The sequence below is a fragment of the Rousettus aegyptiacus genome, unplaced genomic scaffold, assembly GCF_014176215.1.
Source record: "Rousettus aegyptiacus isolate mRouAeg1 unplaced genomic scaffold, mRouAeg1.p scaffold_m13_p_11, whole genome shotgun sequence".
In the NCBI taxonomy this organism is placed as follows: domain Eukaryota; kingdom Metazoa; phylum Chordata; class Mammalia; order Chiroptera; family Pteropodidae; genus Rousettus; species Rousettus aegyptiacus.
Genome location: NW_023416286.1, coordinates 41,321,711 through 41,342,209, shown reverse-complemented (window position 1 = coordinate 41,342,209; position 20,499 = coordinate 41,321,711).

The following is a 20,499-nucleotide window of genomic DNA, read 5'->3' as shown; positions in this document are numbered from 1 at the left end:
CCTTTCACTTAATACTTTAAATATTTGATTCTATTACTTTCTGGCCTGTAAGGTTTGTGCTGAAAAGTCTTAGGATAATCTAATGGGTTTTCCTTCATAAGGTACCATTTTCTCCTCCCTGGCTGCCCTGAGAATTCTGTCTTTGTTGTTGATTTGTGATAATTTTAACAAAACATGTCTTGGTGAAGGCCTTTTTGGGTTGAGATAATCAGGTGTTCTGTTGACTTCTTCAATTCCAAGTTCCAGCTCATTCCTTTGATTTGGGAAATTCTCATACACTATTTGTCTGAAAATGTTTTCTAGTCCCTGCTCCTTTTCCTTGCCATCAATAATGCCCATTATTCTTATGTTTCTTCTCCTGATGTGATGGTATCAGCTAGTTCTTGAATTTCTCTTTCATTATTTTTCATTCTTCAGTTTCTCTCTTCTTCCTTCTGATTTATTTCTAGATTTTTTTCTTTGATATCACTGATCCTTTCCTCCAGTTGGTTGATTCTATTTCCCAAGCTTGCTATTTTATTTTTCAACTCTTGCAGTGTGTGTGTGTGTGTGGTTTGTTTGTTTGTTTGTTTGTTTTTACCTCCAGAATATCTATTCTGTCCTTTTTGAGGGTTTCAGTCTCCTTGCTCTGCTCATCTAGTTGTTTTTTCAATTCCTGAAATTGTTGATATGACTCATTTCGGAACTCACTGATTTTTTCAGAAGTACTATCCTGAATTCTCTGTCATTTAAGTTGCATATTTCTATGTCGTAAGCTTATTTTCTGGAGATTTTTCTCTTTCTTTCTGAGGTGGCTTGTCACCATGGTGTTCATAGTGTTTAATGGACTATTTCTCTGCCTGGGCATTAATGGAAGTATATTCTGCTGTTTTTCCAGAAAGAAGATTTATTATATAAAGGTCTCTCCTTAGCTTGTTGAAAAGAAGGCATTTTTCTTTTGGTTTCCAGTAGGTGGCATGTAAGCCTCTTGGATCCCTGCTTTATATAAAGCTTTAATATAGCCTTTTTATTTTCTGATAGATATTTAATCATGCTTGCCACCCTCAGTTTCAATCCCTGTCAGTGTTAGCAATAGTTTAATAGCATTTGCTCAGATTCCCCTGGGGCTCTGCTGTGTTTGGTCTCAGAGAATATGGGGAGAGGGGCCCTCTGGTTTGGGGGTTGGGGACTGCAGCTCAGCCTCTGTTTTGCAACTGCAGTCAGTAAGTATCAACTGTTGTTTCTTTGCCAGCCACTTCTCTGCTTTCTGCCCTGATGATTAGGGACTGCTGCCAGCCAGATGTTGGGAGCTCACGACTTTCCCAGGCAGGGATGTTCAGGGAACTCACCGCTCCTTCTCCCTTCCCCCTCCTCCTGTAGGGAGCTCCAGTGACTGCAAGAGGCAGCTTCTTTATTTTTCCCAGTCTACAACTTGATACCTGGGTTTCTGACCTGTGGTTACTCACTTATGTGCAGATCCCATGCTCAGATGTGCTGGTGTGCAGTTTGGGTGTTTTTTGTTGAGTTTTAGATGTTTAGCTTATTGTCGTTTCAAGGGGAGAGATCTTGGGATGTCTCTCACTCTGCCATGTTTCCAATTTCATTTACTTTTTAAAAATAAAGCAAATGACTCAAAGATACCTCGGTTGTTTTCCAAATTACAAGCTTGTGTCAACTTCCTGAATAGCAAACACCATTTATTCTCTGTCAGTCCTTTTTTCTTAGCAAGTTTAGAGGGATTTTCTTAATTCTAAACCAAGTGATTAATTAAACTGATTCCTAGAGTCCTCCTTTCTTCCCTTCAGCTTTCGTGGTAATTAATCATGGCTTTTCATGGCTTGTAATAACATTAACATTGTACTTTACCGTATTAGTTTGGTAGTCTCTTAGAAATTCCATTGTGTCAGCATACAACAATGCAGAGAATAGGTTCAGAAATCTAAATTAACCTTGATTCACCCTATCCCTGAAAGGAAACTCCAGAGTCTTTCAGGAGAATGCTTCCCATCATTAAATGTAAAGTTATCCATTAGGACCTAGCTGTCTGAAGCTTTTCTCAAGCAGCTAGATGATTTGGGGCAAGAGAAACATGCCCTTAAGCAATGGTGGACCATTTTCTTATTTAAATAGGATTTAAGAGCTGAAGACCAAGAGGCAAGAACTTCAGACAAAAAATATCATAAATGTAGAATCCTCTAAAACAATTTATATTGAAAAATATTATGCATTTTATGTCCTCTTTCAAAAGAAAGTATTTTTTCTTGCTTAAGATGGCAGTTTTGACATTCTTGACTCCCTTGAATTTAAAAAAAAATTGGAGAGAAAAAAAGAACAGTTATAACACACATGTATATACACACACCAAATCAACTACTATAACAGTATGTAATTTCCATTGTTTGGAAAGTCTTTGGTGGCACAAGGAGACATGATTGCTGACAGATTCCGATATAAGCATCAAGGAAAGCACACCTTTTTCCCTAAAGAACTTGAAAGAAGCACCTTCTTTTCCCTTTACTTTTTGAATGAGATCCAAGGTCTGTAACAACAGAAAACTTTGAGGCTATTCCAGCATAATTTATAGAAAATAAAAGACAGGAAATAGAAGAGGGTTGGTGGAGTTATAATTCCAGCAAGGAAACTGTGGGATGGAGTTGAAACAGGAGGAGCTCTGGTGCATACTGGGGACTCTAGTTTCTCACGTATTTCATCTCTGCTGCACATCAAAGAGGAATGAAGACAGGAGAAGGCAGCTCAAGTCAATCCTTCTGTGCCTACCAAGAAGAATACCTTGGGGTCATGAACTATAAACTGGTAGCTAGGAACTATAATTTGTGCTCCAGTTACATACCCGAAAAGGTTATTCCACTCACATTCAAGGGTACATTTACCAGCTGTTTTATTTGATAAGCCCATTTATTATTTGCATTGCATAAAATGAATAGTTGGCTTTTGGATTAGTTGAGAAAAGCTGACTTTTCCCTTTGGTCCAAGGACAAAGGGTCTTTCCTCCAGTGCAGAAATGGATTCCTCATAACCAGGGAAATTGGCCAGTAAACTACATTAAAAATTAAAAATCAACAATGACGATATAATGCAATCTTTAGTCTGCTATATGCTGGCCTTCTTTACCAATGCTAAAACTATTCTTCCCTTCTGTATCTCGCTATCTCTTATTCATTGGGATATTTTTCAGCCCAACCAAGAGAACACTAGCTTTAGTTTCTCTATTTTCTTCCGTAACTCTGTTATGTTTCTCCCTAGTTGAGAAACTGGCTATCAATAATGACCTTAACACATCCTCAATTGTAAGATAGCTATAACAATAGAACTATGTTACAAAATAGTTTTGAGAATTGAATATGATGATGCATGCAAAACACTAGAGTGCCCCAACATAGAAACACCTCATACCATAGGCTCAAAATTTTATTATCCAAACATCCTAATTTGGGTCCAGGTCATACACTCTGCCCTGACCAAAGGGGCCTCACCTACATTCAGTGAGAAACAGAAAAGTCTGGGCCCAAAGACCACTAGCAAGGTCAGGGGAGTGCATGTAAGAGGTCTGGGCATCACCTCGACTGCAGTTTGTAGGTGTTAGATCCCACTTCATTGTATCCTTTTTGTTCGGGTATCAAATATCCTTGTTTAATTCTCATTAAAGAAAATTGGTCTTCCTTCTCTTTCCTTCAGAAACCAAAGTAGAAACTAGCTTGCATGGTCTGCGAGAACATTAGTAACCTGATCACTAACAGCTAGGAATTAATTCTCTGGCTATCTGTGCTGGTGAACAAGCTGAGCAGGCTCTTTCTTGACCCTCGTACAATTATATAGTTGGGAGAATTCCTCTATTTGCTACTATGGCAACTTGCCGCTTTGGTGTGAGAGTGTATAATCTCTCTTTTTGTATGACTACTAAACTGTATCAGGGCCACACTATCTGCTCTAAAAATAACTTCCAAACCTCAATGGTTTAATATAATAGAAGATTATTTCCCTTCTATCTAAGTTCGAATAAGATGTTCCTTCCTGATCAGTGGGCAAATGCCTCCTAAGCAGCAGTTCAGGAACCCAGCCTCTTTCCTTCTTGAGCAAGTGACTTCCATGTGTGTTTATGTCAAGCCAGCAGAGAGAGAAAGAGCAGGGAGTCTTGGATGGGCCAGACTCCTATTTCACCCTCTAAAACTTAGTCACGTGACCACGCCTAACAAGGCAGACTGGGAAATGAAATCTAGTTGTGTGATCAGGAGAGAGGGGAAACGGTTTTCATGATCAGCTGTAAGACCTAGGACAAGCCACTTTATGTGGCCTGCTGGCAAACACATTGTCTGGAGAGAGCTCTTCTCAATCCTGAGTGAGCATCCAGGACAAACACACACTCCTGCAATAAAGCCTATGGAAAATACTTTGAGCTAGAAAAATTCACAACCATACTTAAGATTCTATGGATCACCCCACCTATGAACATTACTTAATCTAAGAAACAGAAAAATATGATTGATAATGCCATCCTCGATGATCTAGAAGGCATGGTATCTTTGAAGCAGCTGTGGAAGTCACAAGAAAAGACAAGAGAGAATGAGGCACTCCTGCAAATAGAGTTGCTAGAAGAAATAATACCTCAGAAAATATTGCACCTTGCTTTTTTACATAAATATGTATGATAAATATTTTCCCAAGTCATTCAACATACTTTCACAGCTTTTGATGCTTTACATTATACATCCAAATATTCATGATTGAGGCTTCTCCTCAGACTGTTTCATTTTTTCCTCTGCACACTTTCAGAGTTATGCTTCCTTATTTATTCTTTTTAATAAGCTTTAGAATTTAACATATACATATATTTTGGGAATCTCATATCTTATGATGTTGAATCTTCACATTCAGAGATATATTACTCAATTTATTCAGACTTTCTTTTTAGCCACTCAGTAAATTTTTAAATTGATTTTCATATTTCTACACATTTACTTACTGGTAAAGTAAACTTAAGCAAGTCACTTAACCTGCTATTGTGTTAGTTTTCTTGATGGGATTAATAACAGTATCTACCTTACAGGAGAACATTGAGTAATAAATGAGATTAGATATATATAAAACTACTTATCATTGTGTTTGACATAGTAACAACTTCAGTAATTATAATTACTGCTAGACTTATTTTAATATTTATTTGCTTGTTTTGTACATTTTATGAATAGAGTCATTTCCTCATATTTTCTAGTTGGATATATATATATATATATATATACACACACATATATATATATATATATATAGAGAGAGAGAGATAAAGATATTTTTGTATATTTACTAGATCCTAATTTACTAAATTCTGATATTTCTAATGGTTTTTCAGTTGATTATTTAGGTTTTCATATAGACATTAGAAAATATGACAATAATAAAAATTTGAATTTTATTCCTAATACCTAAAGTTTATTTTAGTTATTTTATTATCATATTGGCTAAGACTTCCAGAACAATGCAGATTAATAGTAGTAATAGATGTGCCTGTGTTGTTCTGGGTTATAAAAGATGAGAAGTATTTCTGTTAACATGGGGTGCATCGTCCTACTTGAAATATACAATATTTACATTCTTAAAAAAGTAAATTTTTACTTGCAGATTTTTGAAGTGGGATGTTGTTTTTTTAATTTAAAAAAATTTTAAAATAATATGAAATAGTGTTGCTTTTACCAAATATCTTCCAGGCATATATTTGTTGGTGTTGTGTTTTTATGTCTGATCTAACACTGTCTTGAATTTCATTAATAGATGCTGTTGAACCACTTTTACATTAGTTAAATAAATCTTACTTTGATATATTCTTCAATAAACTTCTGGGGTTGATTTTATAATATTTATTAAGGATAACTGGATCTATATACATGAGTAAGATTAGATTCTAATTATTTTAAAGCTCATTGTTAGATTTTGTTATTGAAGTTATGCTACATTTATTTAATGATTTGGGACTTCTGTCTTTGTCTATGTTCTAAAATAGTTCGTATAATATATTTTTAGAAAAATTTAATGTAATTAACCCATAAAAACATTTTGAATTAGCACCGTTTTTAAAAGTAATTATCCAGCATCATTTTAAATTTCTTTTTAATTTATTGCTTACTTATATATTTTTCTTGAATCTTCAGTCCATTTTTCAAGAAAATTATCTATTTCAGCAAGATTGTAGGCAAACTGGTTATAGGACGCTAAATCTGGCCTCAATACTGAGCATTGAGGAGGAGATACTGAATAAAAGGAAATCAACTAGGAGTCTCTCACAAGGAAGATGGTGAGACCCTAGACGATGGTGTCAAGATGAGTCAAGATTAATACATGAAAAGAAAGTTTTTTTCATTGAAATTAGTAACTAACTTGCTCTAATCAATGTTAGAGATGGAATGATCTTTAAAATTTTTGTCACTCAATCTTTTATTTTATAGATAGAGAAATTAAGTTCCATATTAAGAAAGCATTTTAACTAAAAATACACTGTACTTTTACTTATCTTTTACTATACTATACTAAACTAAACATAATAACATAACATAACATAACATAACATAACATAACATAACATAACATAACATAACATAACATAATGCAGGGAAAATAACCCTGAGAAGAGAGATGAGTCAATAGCCTATGCAGGTGTTAGAAAAGCGGTTGGTCACTACCTCACAAAGTACTGGCGTTGGGCAGAGCAATGCATGGCTAAAGTAGCTATGACTTTTCTGATGCCAAATTACTTATATATTTTGATTATTTGGTTCTCAGAAAGAAATCCGAGGCTTCCTATCTAACTCCTGCCATGAATTTTCAAGGCTGGCAATGGAGAAAGGATTTCTACATGGTGGGTACGCTGAACCTCAAAGTTTTAACTCCTTTGTTCCTCCTATTAATCTTATTACTTCTTGATGGCTTGCTAATGGCTACTGATACTACAGTGAGCTCAAATGAGTTCAAAATTCTTCTTTGATTCCCTTATGAAGCAACGGAAGACACTCTGCAGCTTTAAAAATAAGACCATTCCAAATATAAATAATAAAATGAAAACTAATGGCAAAAGTAACGACTGAACAAGACTACACTTGCTTAGAGATTACAAACCTCATGAGAAGCCTCTCATGATATGATTAAAATCTATTTCCGCAAGTGTGAAAAATGGAGGAAGGAGTTTTAGGGAGAAGGTGGCAAATGCACCCTGAATTTTAGGAAGTGATAACTACCTCAGAATGAGCTTAAAATAATTTCCCCTCATGCCCATTCTCCTTCTTTCTCCACTCATTCTAACTCAGTAGAGCAGACATAGGTCCTGAGAATCTTTACTTTTTAAAGTTTTCTGGGTGGTTCTGATGTAACTGGCATTTGGCCATTGCTAAACTAGACTTCTTGAAATCCATGCCAAAAGCTAGCCTCCAATGTTCACCTCATACCTAAGGACATCTCTCAGAGATGATTGATAATGTAAATAACAACTCTCTTTCGAGGATAAAGCCCCCTATGCATAATGGGTGAGACTCCAGAGCATCGATAAATTAAATAAGTAATAGATCTCTAGAACAAGTCCAAATTATTCACCGGAGAAGCAAACACAGAATACCATCAGGAATTGTATTAGTGTCTACCTTGCTCTCAAAGCCTGGAAATTGAGAGAGAAAACAAATAATACAAGATTGTCAAGGAAATCCAAACACCGTCATCATTTTTTCAGGATACAATCTAAATTTCTTACCGTAGCTTGAAAGTCACTTTATTCCAGGGACTCTGGCTGCCTCACTTTCCTTCCAACAATGAAAATTATTTTTTTCACTTTATCTAGTCTTTTTCAAAATTTGCCTCTTCAGAGTATTCATCCCTAGTCATCACTATATAAAATATCAAGCCTCATCACATTCCATCCTTTTACCTTGCTTTATTTATCATGACCTCATAGTATTATTAGCAATCTATTTATTTATTTATATTTTATATATCTTCTCCACTAATATGCAAGTTCAACCAGGACAGGAACTTTGTTGGCTATCTTAGGGAGATTTCTACAATAATGTTACCTGCAATATCCTTAGTGCTACTACCAGTTACCTTCTTTCCAATTTACAAGTGCATAAACTTTGCTTAAATTAATTTTCTTAAAGCCTAGTTGCAATCACATGACTATGTTGCTCAGAACATTAATATGTTACTTATTCCTTAGAGAATTAAGTCAAAATTTCTCACAATGTTACTTCGTTGTAGTCTTAGCCTAGTCTTTATATCACTGTCTACACCATTTTTATACTATTCTTTTCAACCAAACTGGACTTTGAAATATGCTAAAAAAAAAAAATGTGGTCTATATCCCTACTTTCATATTGTCAATTTTTTACTAATCTTCTAGATATTATCTCAGATTATTCTTTCATCATGAAAGAATTTCTAAATCTCTTCAATTGAATGTGACTTCTATTGAATGTATATTCCATTCTGGATCCTCCCCAAAACTTGGCCTGTACCCCATATGTTGTACTTACCTTGTCTTTTTTTTTTCTCCTCCATTCCATTACAAGACTGTGTTTTACTCATCTCCAAATGAACCCGGCAGAGCAGAGTATGTGACACCTGGTTGACATTCATTTATTGAGTACCTGTTGATTATAGACAGACTAGGTAAGTAGTGGATCAGAAATAACTCCCTGAGATAGAAATTTTTATTAATTACACTGTACAGATAAGGTTAGGTAACTAGTCCAAGGTCACAGTGGTGGAGTTAGAATTTCAACACAGTCATTCTCTCTCCAGGGTGTGTGCTATGGCAAAAACATACATGAGACACATGATCTGAAAGATCACAGGAAGCTTTTAGTCATAATGAAATCACAGAATCCGGAGGGGGGGGGCGAAGGGGAAAACATCTGGTTGTTTTGGGTGTGAATTTTAGAATTTCTGTTATTCTTTTCTCATGGCTGGTAGCAAGGGTTTGTTTCTGAGCCTGACATATCTCTGTGCTCTTTTATGTTTTCTTGATGAAAATGATGTACTATCCAGAATTACACGACTATTCTAACAAATATGCATTTTATATTGCTGCTGTATTGGGTTACCTGATATTTTAAGCCAGTTAACTGATTACTTATTCAAGACAATCAAAGGACCAGGGAAAAATTAGTCAGGAGGCCTTGACAGCCAAAGAGTCAATTACATTTATGAGCATACTCTGGAGCCAGCAAAGAAAGCTCTTAAGTGAGAACAAGGGCTATTTGTTCACGTCCATTAAACAATGTCTATGTGGATGTTGGTTGTTGGTTTGTACAATTCCCAGCTTTTGTTTTTACAGGTCAGAGTAGAGATTCCTCACATATATTGTTGTCTGAACCATTTGCCAGGGGGGTTGAAATGTATCAACCTTTCAAGGACTTGGAATCCACACTAATCTTTTGAAAGCACTTTAGCACATTTTTATTAGTTATTTGGCCATATGGTATGATGGAAAATGTATTAAACTTGAACTTAGGAGTCTAGATCTTTCCCTTCCTAGTTTATGATATAGTTAAGTCATTTTACTTCTCTAGTGTAAAATCTAGGATGGTATATCAGGGAATGTTTCTTCCCACTTAGAAATTTTGATTGTAGGCTGGCCACATCTTGTTGTAAAAATGCAAAACTCTATAGTATAAAAATTCTAGTATAATTTAGAGAAAGCCTTTTTTTATATATTTTTCTAAGCTTCGGGAAGAGATATTAAAATATATAAAAAATGTCTTCTTTCTTATATTTAGGAGAGGAAGTGAATTAGAATCTATTTAATGGGGTGAATTAAAGTAAATCCATGTGTTCCTTGAATTATGCTGTTCTACTAGGAACAAATATGTATAGTATCTCTAAATACAGAGTAATAGAGAGTAATGGGTTTCCTTAATTATCCTAAAGTATTGAGTCTCACGGAGCATATCATTAGAATGTGTTCCATTAGAAGTAAAATAAAGTTCAACTTCAGCTGCTATAAAAATAGAATAATGTATTTAAAATGTGTGCTTCTTCCTGAACTATTTAGAAAATGTGTATTTATACATACATATATGTACATATAGAATATCTGTGTAATCCATACATAAATATATGATTTATCTATGTCATATGATTTAACAGATATGTAGCATAATATGTAAATGGTTTTTAACCTTTTCCTCATTTAACGTATTTTGGAGTATAGCATTAGGATATATAAAACAATTTCAGTCATTTTAACTATTGTTCAATAGCTTTTCATTTTTAACTGGTCCCTGTACATAGAGGCATTTAAGTTGTTTCCAGTTGCTTGCTTAAAGACAATGTGACCAAAAACTTATTTGCCCACCAAGGCAAAGAGGCTTCATAGTGCCAGACATTTGTAGCAGAGTCCCTCTTGCTGATTCCACTTGGTCGGGTTTTGTGTGAACAGTTTTCATTTTTTGGAGGAAATGCCTAGGAGTGCAATTGATGCATCATAGTGTATTTGCATGTTTAGTATTGTGAGAAACTATTAAACTGTTTTCCAGAACTATATACCATTTTACCTTCCCACTAGCAATATAGGAGTGATTCAGTTTCTCTGCATTCTTGTCAGCATTTGGTATTATCAGTATTTTTTGTTTTAACCATTTTTATAAGTGTGTAGTGATATCTCATTATGGTTTTAATTTTCATTGATTTACATTTACATTTAACATTATTTTATTTTGCATTTCTTTACATAGGTAATAATGTCGAATATCTTTTTCTGTGCTTTTCATTGTCTTTTTTTCTGTTTTAGAATAGCTTGTTTATGTCTACGAAAAGCATTATTGGTATTTTGATAGGAATTACATTAACTTATAGGTAAATTTGAGTAAATTTCTTATACTGAATATTCCAAAGCCTGAAGATAATATCTCTCTCTACATTTTAAAAATTCTTCTTTGCTTTTTCATCAGTATTTTATAACTTCCAGCAAACAGATCTTGTACCGATTTTATTCAGTATATACCTAAATGACTTTATTTTCTTTGACATGATTATAAATGATATGACTTAATCTTAGTTTCTACATTTGAGTTGTAAGTTTTATTATAGGTTGATCTCGTATCCTATGACCTTGCTAAATTCTATTATTTCTGTTGTATAATCTTCTTCTACTTCTCTCTTATAAAGAGGCTTGTAATTACATTTAGGGTACACATAGTTAATTTAGGTAATCTCCCAATTCAAAAGCTTTAACCTAAACACCTTTGCAAAGACTCTTTCCAAATAAGGTAACATTTACAGACTCCAGGAATTAGGACCCCATATTTTGGGGTCAATTTTTAGCCTGCAGCACTATAAAAAAACGCATTTCTAAAGTCTCATAGTTGACACATCAACCACATCATTCCATACACTCTCCAGACTGGTACCTATTGGTCTACATCTATAAATGGATCTCACAAAAGTTTTCAACTAAAAGCATTGCTGGTTTTGATAGAGACATATAGCATTACATGGGCTAAAATGGACAAAGAAACTCTAGAAATGACAAACAATCTTTCTCCTGTGACCTTTATCCATGAAGATTTAGTTTTTATCTGAGCTGCTTTATAGGCTAGTAGAAACAAACACAAATGAGCTGATTCATCAAGAGGCATACATGTAGGGTACTTGTTGAGTCATCTAAAATCAATGCCTCAAGTTTAGGAGACAAACCCCTATAACAAGCAGAAGCAAGTAGGTAGTTAAAAAGGATTATTATGTACAATAAGGCAGTTTCCTCTGCCTTCTAAATTTTATTAACATTGAAATTAAGATAGCAGAAAGTATAAAACACAATGCAGTTGGTCCAATGACTTAGATGAATGAGACTCGAATACATTTTATGCTAAAAATTATAACTGAACCAACAAAAGTAACTCATTGAACATGAGCAAAATATAACTGAAAGGATGTTTTCCTTTCCTAAGGAGCCAAGCAGAATCATAGGGCAGGTAAGGAGGGCCAAGATGAGAGGTAGTGGATGTGAAGTCTCATTGACTAAATAAATTCATAACTTCACTTCTCTGGAAGTCCTTTCCTTATTTAACATGGCATGGTTTTGGGGACAGAGTTAAGATGAGGCAGTTAAAAATATGATCTGCAATCTTTTAATATGTAATAGTAATAATGTTAATGATGTGTGATAAATGATATTATGGCTTGATCTTGGTTTCCACATTTGAGTTGTTAGTATTATTATAGGTTGATCTAGTATCCTATGAGTTTGCTAAATTCTATTATTTCTGTTGTATAATCTTCTGCTTCTCTCTTATAAGGATGCCTGTAATTACATTTAGGGTCCACATAGTTAATTTAGATGATCTCTCAATTCAAAAGCTTTAATTTAATTACCTTTGCAAAGATTCTTTCCAAATAAGGTAACATTTACAGGTAAATAATAGTAATAATATGTGATAAATGTTTCTGACATAGCTAGCTCTGGAGCATGAACTTTTGGATTTCAGAAGGTAAATATAGATCAAATATTGCAATTGGGAATAATCAAAGAGAAGCCAATTGGATTAATTACAGCTGTGATTTCTACAGTTGGCTAAAGCCTAGTGCTAATTGCGGTCAATGATGCGGGTTCAATTCCTTAAAGCGCCAGATGGCTTTCCTTAGTCTAGGGGCGAGAGACTGCTACACTGGCCTCCCACCAGCTACCTCACTAATGTGTGTCACTGGTCCTAGAGGAGAAGAAAAGAAATCAGAGTCCATGCTATGTGAACAGGTCAACATCATTAAAGTATACCCAGCATTTATAGAATCTCAGAGTTGAATGAAATAGTGTAACCTACACAAAGGAGAAATGATTATCACCATTATTATAATATTTAAAAACATAGTGCTTTCTATTGTTAATACTTGAATTTCCTTTCTCTGAATGGGAAATTCCTTAGGTTGGGATGATACATCAGTTTGATGAGAAAAGCAGAATCGCTATGACTGATGCAGAATAGGGAATGATCCTAAGAGTTTAACCTTATGCAATTCTGGGAACTGGTTAAAGAGTCCATTTAGGCAGTCAATCTGTGGCTGGGCCTGAAGTCATAGGGCTGGCAATTAGGAAAGAGCAATGACGAAAATGGGAAGAAGGATGAACAGAAACTGTCAAGGTGAGCTGCAACCCATGAAGACAAAGTGAAATCTACATCTGACTCTCATTGCCTCTAGGCTCCTAACTGTATCGATGTGAGAGAACTGCTGCAGAAGCTGGTGTTCGTCTCCACAGAGCTACATATGAACCTGGCCAAGATTTGGAAAAACTGAAGGAGGAGGTGCGGCAGGATCTAAAGGGGCTAAGAGCTGAGCAGCTTCTTCACACCAACAGGATGAGCAAACTGATCAGCAGCAACAGGCATGGGCTGCAATAGCTCCTGATCCCTGCACTATACTTGAGAGTGTAAAACACCGATGGTCGTTTCCAGCCTGGCTTCTTCCAAATCGCATTTAAAATGTCACTTGTGACCCGTAGTAAGCCAGAAATATACAAAGATGGGGATTCTAGGAGACATAGTTCTGGGTTAGCTAAATTAACAGCACAAATTCAATACAGATGAAAAAATTTTAATTTAAAGAGTCCTGTAAATAAAGTTCTATATGTACATGTATACTATATATGTGTGTATATGCATATATATACATATGTATGCATTTTATACACATACATACACACACACACACACACGAGTCCCCTAAAGGAATTCTTTTTTTTATTTTCTTGTAAGTGTCTGGATATTAAATCTTGCCTGAGGCAGATGGGTAGTCGGTGTCTTCCTTTGATTAGTATAAAGCAAAGGTCTGCAAACTATAGATTGTGGGCCAAATCTTGACCACCCCCTATTCTTGTAAAAAATGTTTTCTTGGAACATAGCCACTACTTCATATGTGTCGTCTATGATATTTTCCTACAATAGCAGAGTTGAGTAGTTACATCAGAGACCGTATGGCCTGCAAAACCTAAAATATTTCCTATCTGGCTGTTTATAGCAAAAGTTTACTGACCCCTGGTATAAAGCCTTACTTTGGGCTGTTCTCTTGTCTGATACAATTCTGAATTATCCTCAGAGAGCAACCAACTGTTCATTCTGATGATCAGAAGTAGACAACACAACGAAGCTCTCTTACTCCAAGCATCTCCCCCATTAAACTGATTGTTCTACCACAATTCTGAAAACTTCATGTTGGGATTAAGGTAAGCTTCCAGGAAGCATCTAATAAAACTGCCATTATACCACCGGGTTTTACACATTCATGTTAAACTCGATTAATATGATTCTATAAGGCCAATTCATTAATTTCACTTAGTGAACACAGGCTTAAAGAAACAGAATGCAGAAGCGGAAGTTGGTGTTGGAGGTTCAGGATTGTGAGCCAGTTAGTTCAAACCTCAGTCAGTTCAGTCACGGTTAGACAGACTTGCCTGGGCCCTTAAAAAAAAAAAAGAGAGAGAGATGGTTACCTGCTCCTCGTGGTGAACTTATGAGAGAAGTGAAAACAAACAAATAAAAGCTCAGCTTCTCCACGTCATAATTTTGCTAAGGATCAAACTTATTAAGAAGAGGGATTGCTTTCTCTCCCAGAGTGTACCGGCTACAAAAATAAGTCCAGGAAGACTGAATTATAAAAGCACACTTCCAGCTTAAATGGGAGCAGTTAAGTCAGGATGTGCGCGCCCAGTATATGACTGTATGCCCAGGTATTTGATAGGTGAAACTTGACTCCCTCAAGTTCACGCTGTAATTGAGGCTCCAACTCTTTGGTGAGTCTGGCTAGTTCAGACAGAAGGTCAATGGCCCCTCATATTTTTACTTTCCTAATGAATGTTTGCCACGGGCATCTCCCTGGCCTTCTGCTTTTCATCTTTTATTGTGTATGCAGCATGGTTCCTTATTTAGATGCTTGAGTTTCTTTCTGTAAATGGAAACTTTATTAATAAGACACAGGTGAAATCTCAGGAGTATTTCCTCCTGGGAGGTGACTTTCAACTCAGTATGAAGCTAACAAAATGGTAAATAAGGGTTATTTCTCAAGGTCTCATGGGCTGGAAAGCAGGCAAAAATGAGAGCAAAAGAAAGGTCTTGAGTTAACTATTACAGGGGCTGTTCAGTGTGGTTATACAGCTTATTAACTTCTCAAAGTCACCTTATGAGAAAGAATGACTGTTCATGATGTTTTATCTGTGGAGCCAGTGAGTGTATTTTGAGGTAACAATAATAATGCTTCTTATCTAGGCTTTCCAAATCAGCCAGAATTCTTTGATCTTAATCCTTGTTCTTCTTGTCAATATCCTGCTTTCAAATGCTGTGATTCCCATTCTTAGAAACAAAAGGCATGGTAGAAAAATTCCCAAAGCATGTGAGAGAATATGTATAACCTATAACAGTGGAAACTTGTGGTTTCCAAGGAAATAAAATGCTAGGAAGTCACTAAACTGTCCAGAATGCAACACTTAATCCAAATAATCCAAAAGCAATCTACTTGGCAATCTAATTATATTTTCTTAGGAGGAAACTGCAATAATGTTTGTTTGTATTTAATTGCTTCCCTTTAATATGTTTATATTTTACTCATTTATGATTCTATTCCCAATTTAAAGGTCTCTTGTAATATTTGACTTAGCTTTCCAAACTAACACAGAGGATTATACTTGGGTTCATACATAAGAGAGCAAGCAAGTTCTTATTTTGTGTATATCAGAGCTGATGTCAGTTTCTCAATATGATCACTTTTCTTGAGGAGGTAGAAAGGGAAACTATAGATTTACATTCATTCATCTGTTTTGTTCTACTTATGTATTGAAGCATTGACAACATGGAGAGAGAAAATTTTTTGCCTCTCTTCCATTGTTTAATGGTGAGGATGGGGGATACTAAGAAAATGACTCATCTTCAGCCATATGCAACAAGAGGAATACTTGTTTCATGGTTGGATTCTAATGTGAGTCCCATTCCTTGATTGCAGTGACAGTAATGTTTATACTTAATTGGAAACATCGCATTTGCATCTTGTTCCTGAGTTTTTTCAGAGATCCAAGAAAAGCTGAGTAAAAGTTGAGGCAAAGAGTTACTTCTGATTTTTAGGAAAATCACACAGCCATCTTGAGTTCAAATAGTCTTGCTGATATAGAGAAATACAGACATTGCTTTCAACCTCAGGCAAGTTTTTCTCTTCTATCTGTGCTCTAACAATGTGAAAGGATTTCAGCGCTTACTCCAATTATTTTATCTGTTCACCTGGTCCTGGAATGTCCTCCCCAGGACTACTTTTTTCTCCCATTTTGTCTGCCATAGGGATGCTACTAACCCTGGTCAGATAGAAGGTAGGCTTCCCTTACTGTTAAATCTTAATAAAATCTTCTCAAATAGCACCTCTTGTCTGAAGTTAATCCCAATATCATTCCTAACCCTAGGTTATTAAATTTGGTGTTATATACTTTTTCATAATATTCTTGTATGATCTTTTGTATTTCTGTGATTTCGGTCATAATTTCCCCTCTTTTATCTCTGATTTTATTTATTTGTGTCCTTTCTCTTTTTTCTTTAGTGAGTCTAGCCAGAGGTTGTCAATTTTTATTAACCTTCTCAAAAAGCCAGCCCTTTGTTGCATTTATTTTTCCTATTGTTATTTTGGTACAGCCACTACAGAAAACAGTATGGAGGTTCCTCAAAAATCTAAGAGTTGATCTATCATATGATCCAGCAATCCCTCTACTGTGGATTTACCCCAAAGACTTGAAAACCCATATCTGAAAAGATATTTGCACACAGATTTTCATAGCAGCATTATTCACAGTGGTCAGGACATGGAAGCAACCAAAGTGTCTTATGACAGATGATTGGCTAAAGAAGCTGTGGTATATATATACAATGGAATATTACTCAGCCACAAGAAGAGATGAAATACTACCATTTGCGACAACATGGATGGACCTTGAGATAATCACACTAAACGAAGTAAGCCAGACTGAAAAAGTAGAAAATCACATAATATCACTTATATGTGGGATATAAACTTAAAAGCAACAAATGAACAGGATAAACAGAGACTCAGGGACATGCACAATGGACTAGTGGTTACCAGACGGTAGGGGATAAAGGAGGAAGGGGGAGGTAGACAAGGTAAAGGGGGTTAAATATAGGGGTGGAGGAGGGCGAAGTGGGTAAAGGGGATCAAATATATGGCAGCTGAAGGAAACTGGAATTTGGGTGGTAATCACACAATAGAATATATAGATGTCAAAGTATAATGTAAGCATAAAAATTATATAATTGTATTAACCAATGTTACCCTAATAAGCTTAATAAAAAAAAAAACTTAACACAACACTTTTATTTCATAGATAGTGTGAGTACTTTATAATAAAACAATTCTTAATTGTTCTCCTGTCCTTTTTATTATTCCTTTTTTTCACTTACATATAAATATACATAGGCATATACATATATATGTACACATCATATATACTTATAGATACATGCATAAGATACATACATTATTGCTATTATTATTTTGAACAAACTGTTATACATTAGATCAATTAAGAATAAGAAAAGTAAAAGCTTTTATTTCACCTTCACTTATTACCTCTTTAATGCTCCTTTCTTTATGTAAATTCAAGTTTCTGACCTATCTTATTTTCTTTATGACTGAAGATTTTTTTTTTTTTTTAACATTGCTTACAAGACTGGTTTACTGGCAACAAATTCACTCAAATTTTGTTTTTCTAAGGAAGTCTGTTACTGATTCACTTTTGAAGGATAATTTTTTAGGATACAAAATTTTAGGTTAGCTTTTTTTCCCTCTCAACACTTTAACTCCACTCTCTTCTTGCTTGCATGGCTTCTAAGGCGTAGTTGAATGTAATTCTTATCTTTGTTCCTCTATAGGTAAGGTTTTTTCCCCCCTTTGACTCCATTCAGGATTTTTTCTTTATATCTAATTTTCCATAATTTTAAAATGATATGCCTAGGAGTAATATGTTTAGCATTTATTCTCCTTAGTGTTCTCTGAGCTTTCAGGATCTGCGGTTTTGTATCTAAAATTAATTTGGAAAAATTCTGTCAATATTGTTTCAAATATTTCTTCTGTTCCTTCCTCTCTTTTTTTTTCCTTCTGATAATTCCATTTTATATGTGTTATCCTTTCTGTAGTTTTCCCACAGTCCTTGGATATTGTACTCTATTTTTATCAGTCTTTGTTCTCTTTGCTTTTTGGTTTGAGGGATTTTATTGATATATGCTCTAACCTAGAGATTCTTTTCTCAGTTATCTTCAGTTTAATAATAAGCCTATCAAAAGCATTATTTCTTTTACAGTGTTTTATAGCTACACCATTTCTTTTTAGTATTTTTTCTTAGGATTTCTAGCTCTCTGCTTCATTGCCCATCTGTTATTTATGCTGTCTACTTTACCCATTAGAGTTTTAGCATATTTATCATGGTTATTCCAGTCTGATAGTTTCAACATTCCTGGTTTTCATACTTGTTCTGTGTCTTTAAATTGTGTTTTTGCTTTTTGGTATGCCTCGTAGTATTTCTTGATTGCTGGACATGATATACTATATTAAAAAAACTGTGGTAAATAGACATTTAGTAATTTGGTAGGGATGTGGCAAGGAGGAAGAACATTCTCTAGGGCTATGATTAGGTCTCAGCCTTTTAGTGAGCCTATGCCTGGGAACTGTGAACTTCACACAAGTATATCTCAGGGATTTTTTTTTTTTTTTAAAATACCTTTAGGTAGGACAGAAGGGCTAGAGTGAGCTGGAGTTGGGAAGGCTAGAGGAGGCTGGCTTTGGGTACTTTCCTTCCCCAGGTCAGTTAGGCTCTGATAATACCCCAGTAAGTTTGGCTCTGGTTAGCTAGTTTTCCCTGAGGGAAAACTTTATTAAGAAAAACACAGTGCTCTGGCGTATTTCACAATGGTTTCTCTCCTTCCCTTCCCAGAAGCATGAGGGGACTTTTCTCTCATATTTGCTGTGGAAATCAGATTGAGTTTCTAAAATCTGGTCAAGTTCCTAAAAATAAATCTTATAATATTGTGGGGACCCGCCTCTAGAACTAGGTCCTCCTTGAAATTTTAATTCTCAGAGGTTTCCACAAAGAGCCTCTAGCAATTTGTCAATTACCATTTATGTTTTCCTACCATGGCACTGGTTCCTGCAGTGTTTTCTGCTGGAGAATCTCTGTTCCAGTAAGACACAACTCCCAGTATTTGCTTGTTTATCTCTCCAGTCTTGTGGGCAGTAGTTTGCTCTGTTTTCGTCTCTTTCTTATGGATCCAAGAAGAGTTGTTAATCTTCCAGTATGTTCAGCTTTTTACTTTTTAAGGCAGAGTGGTGACTTCCAAGCTCTTTCCATTCAGAAACCCAAACCAGAAGCCCTTCTTAAAGCACCATGTTCTTATCAATGTAAAAAGACATTTTTAAAAATGTGAGCTGAGTTCCACTCTGCTCTATGTGGAATGTGCAACTACTCAGCAGAGAGATTGTAGGTGTCCGAAGCCTAGAACAACTAGGTCAAAGCTATAGTTCACTTTCTCCCCTGACTGGCATTGTATGCTGCAGTAATACCCTGAAGGCTGAGGAGCCTTGACACCTACAGCACTCCTCAGATGTTTGGCATGAGTTAAATGGAAGATAGGCATTGAGAAGACAAAGAGGCTTTTGATTTCTTCCATATTAACTGTTGGATTTGCCAACTTAGATCCTTCTCAATGAAGGTTATAAATTCTAGGTGAGCATTTTCTATGTTAGAGATTCAAGTCTGTTTGTGCTGTAATCTACCTCATTAATGGGATTTATTTCTTATTGTGTCTGAATATTTGTGCAGAAGTTTAGTATTGGGAAGTCCTGCACACTTGAGGAGAGTCATGGAAGCTTTAGAGATCCTATCTACAGTTTGGTGGAAGTAGTGTAGAGAATAACATGAGGGCAGTGGGGCTGGGAAATTGCTCAACCTTTTGGCATTATCTTCATGAAGAGCTGGTGAACTCACCTAGCATTTGCTCAACTGATCTGTGTTGTCCAAAAATCTCTATCTTCTCCACTTAGAGACAAAATATGCCTCCCTTTATAGCTTTTTCTGACAATTTCCTGTCAGACATTTGCAATACTAGTCAGACATGCAGACAGGAGCCATTGACAGAACAAGGGTGACATTTCAAAGAAAAAATGATGATAGGATACCTAACAGTACACTCCAGAAATAAGCACCTTTGAAAGGTACAGTGAAAATTTCAGAGCATCAGCCTGGTATTTCACCATGTAGTGCTATCTATTAAGTCCTTTCATGTAACTTGACATGAGTTAAATTATGTAGAAGTTGAAAATGCCAAATCACAGGAAGGTGAGTTTAAAATTCTTATCTTACAGTTCAGAATTAGTCTGAACACTTCTCATCAAGAAGGACACTTGTTTCACTTGAATTTTTGGCACAAATATTGCTCTTTATGAACAAATTGCAGCTGGAAAAACGTTTCCCACAGATAGAAGGAAGGTATTGCT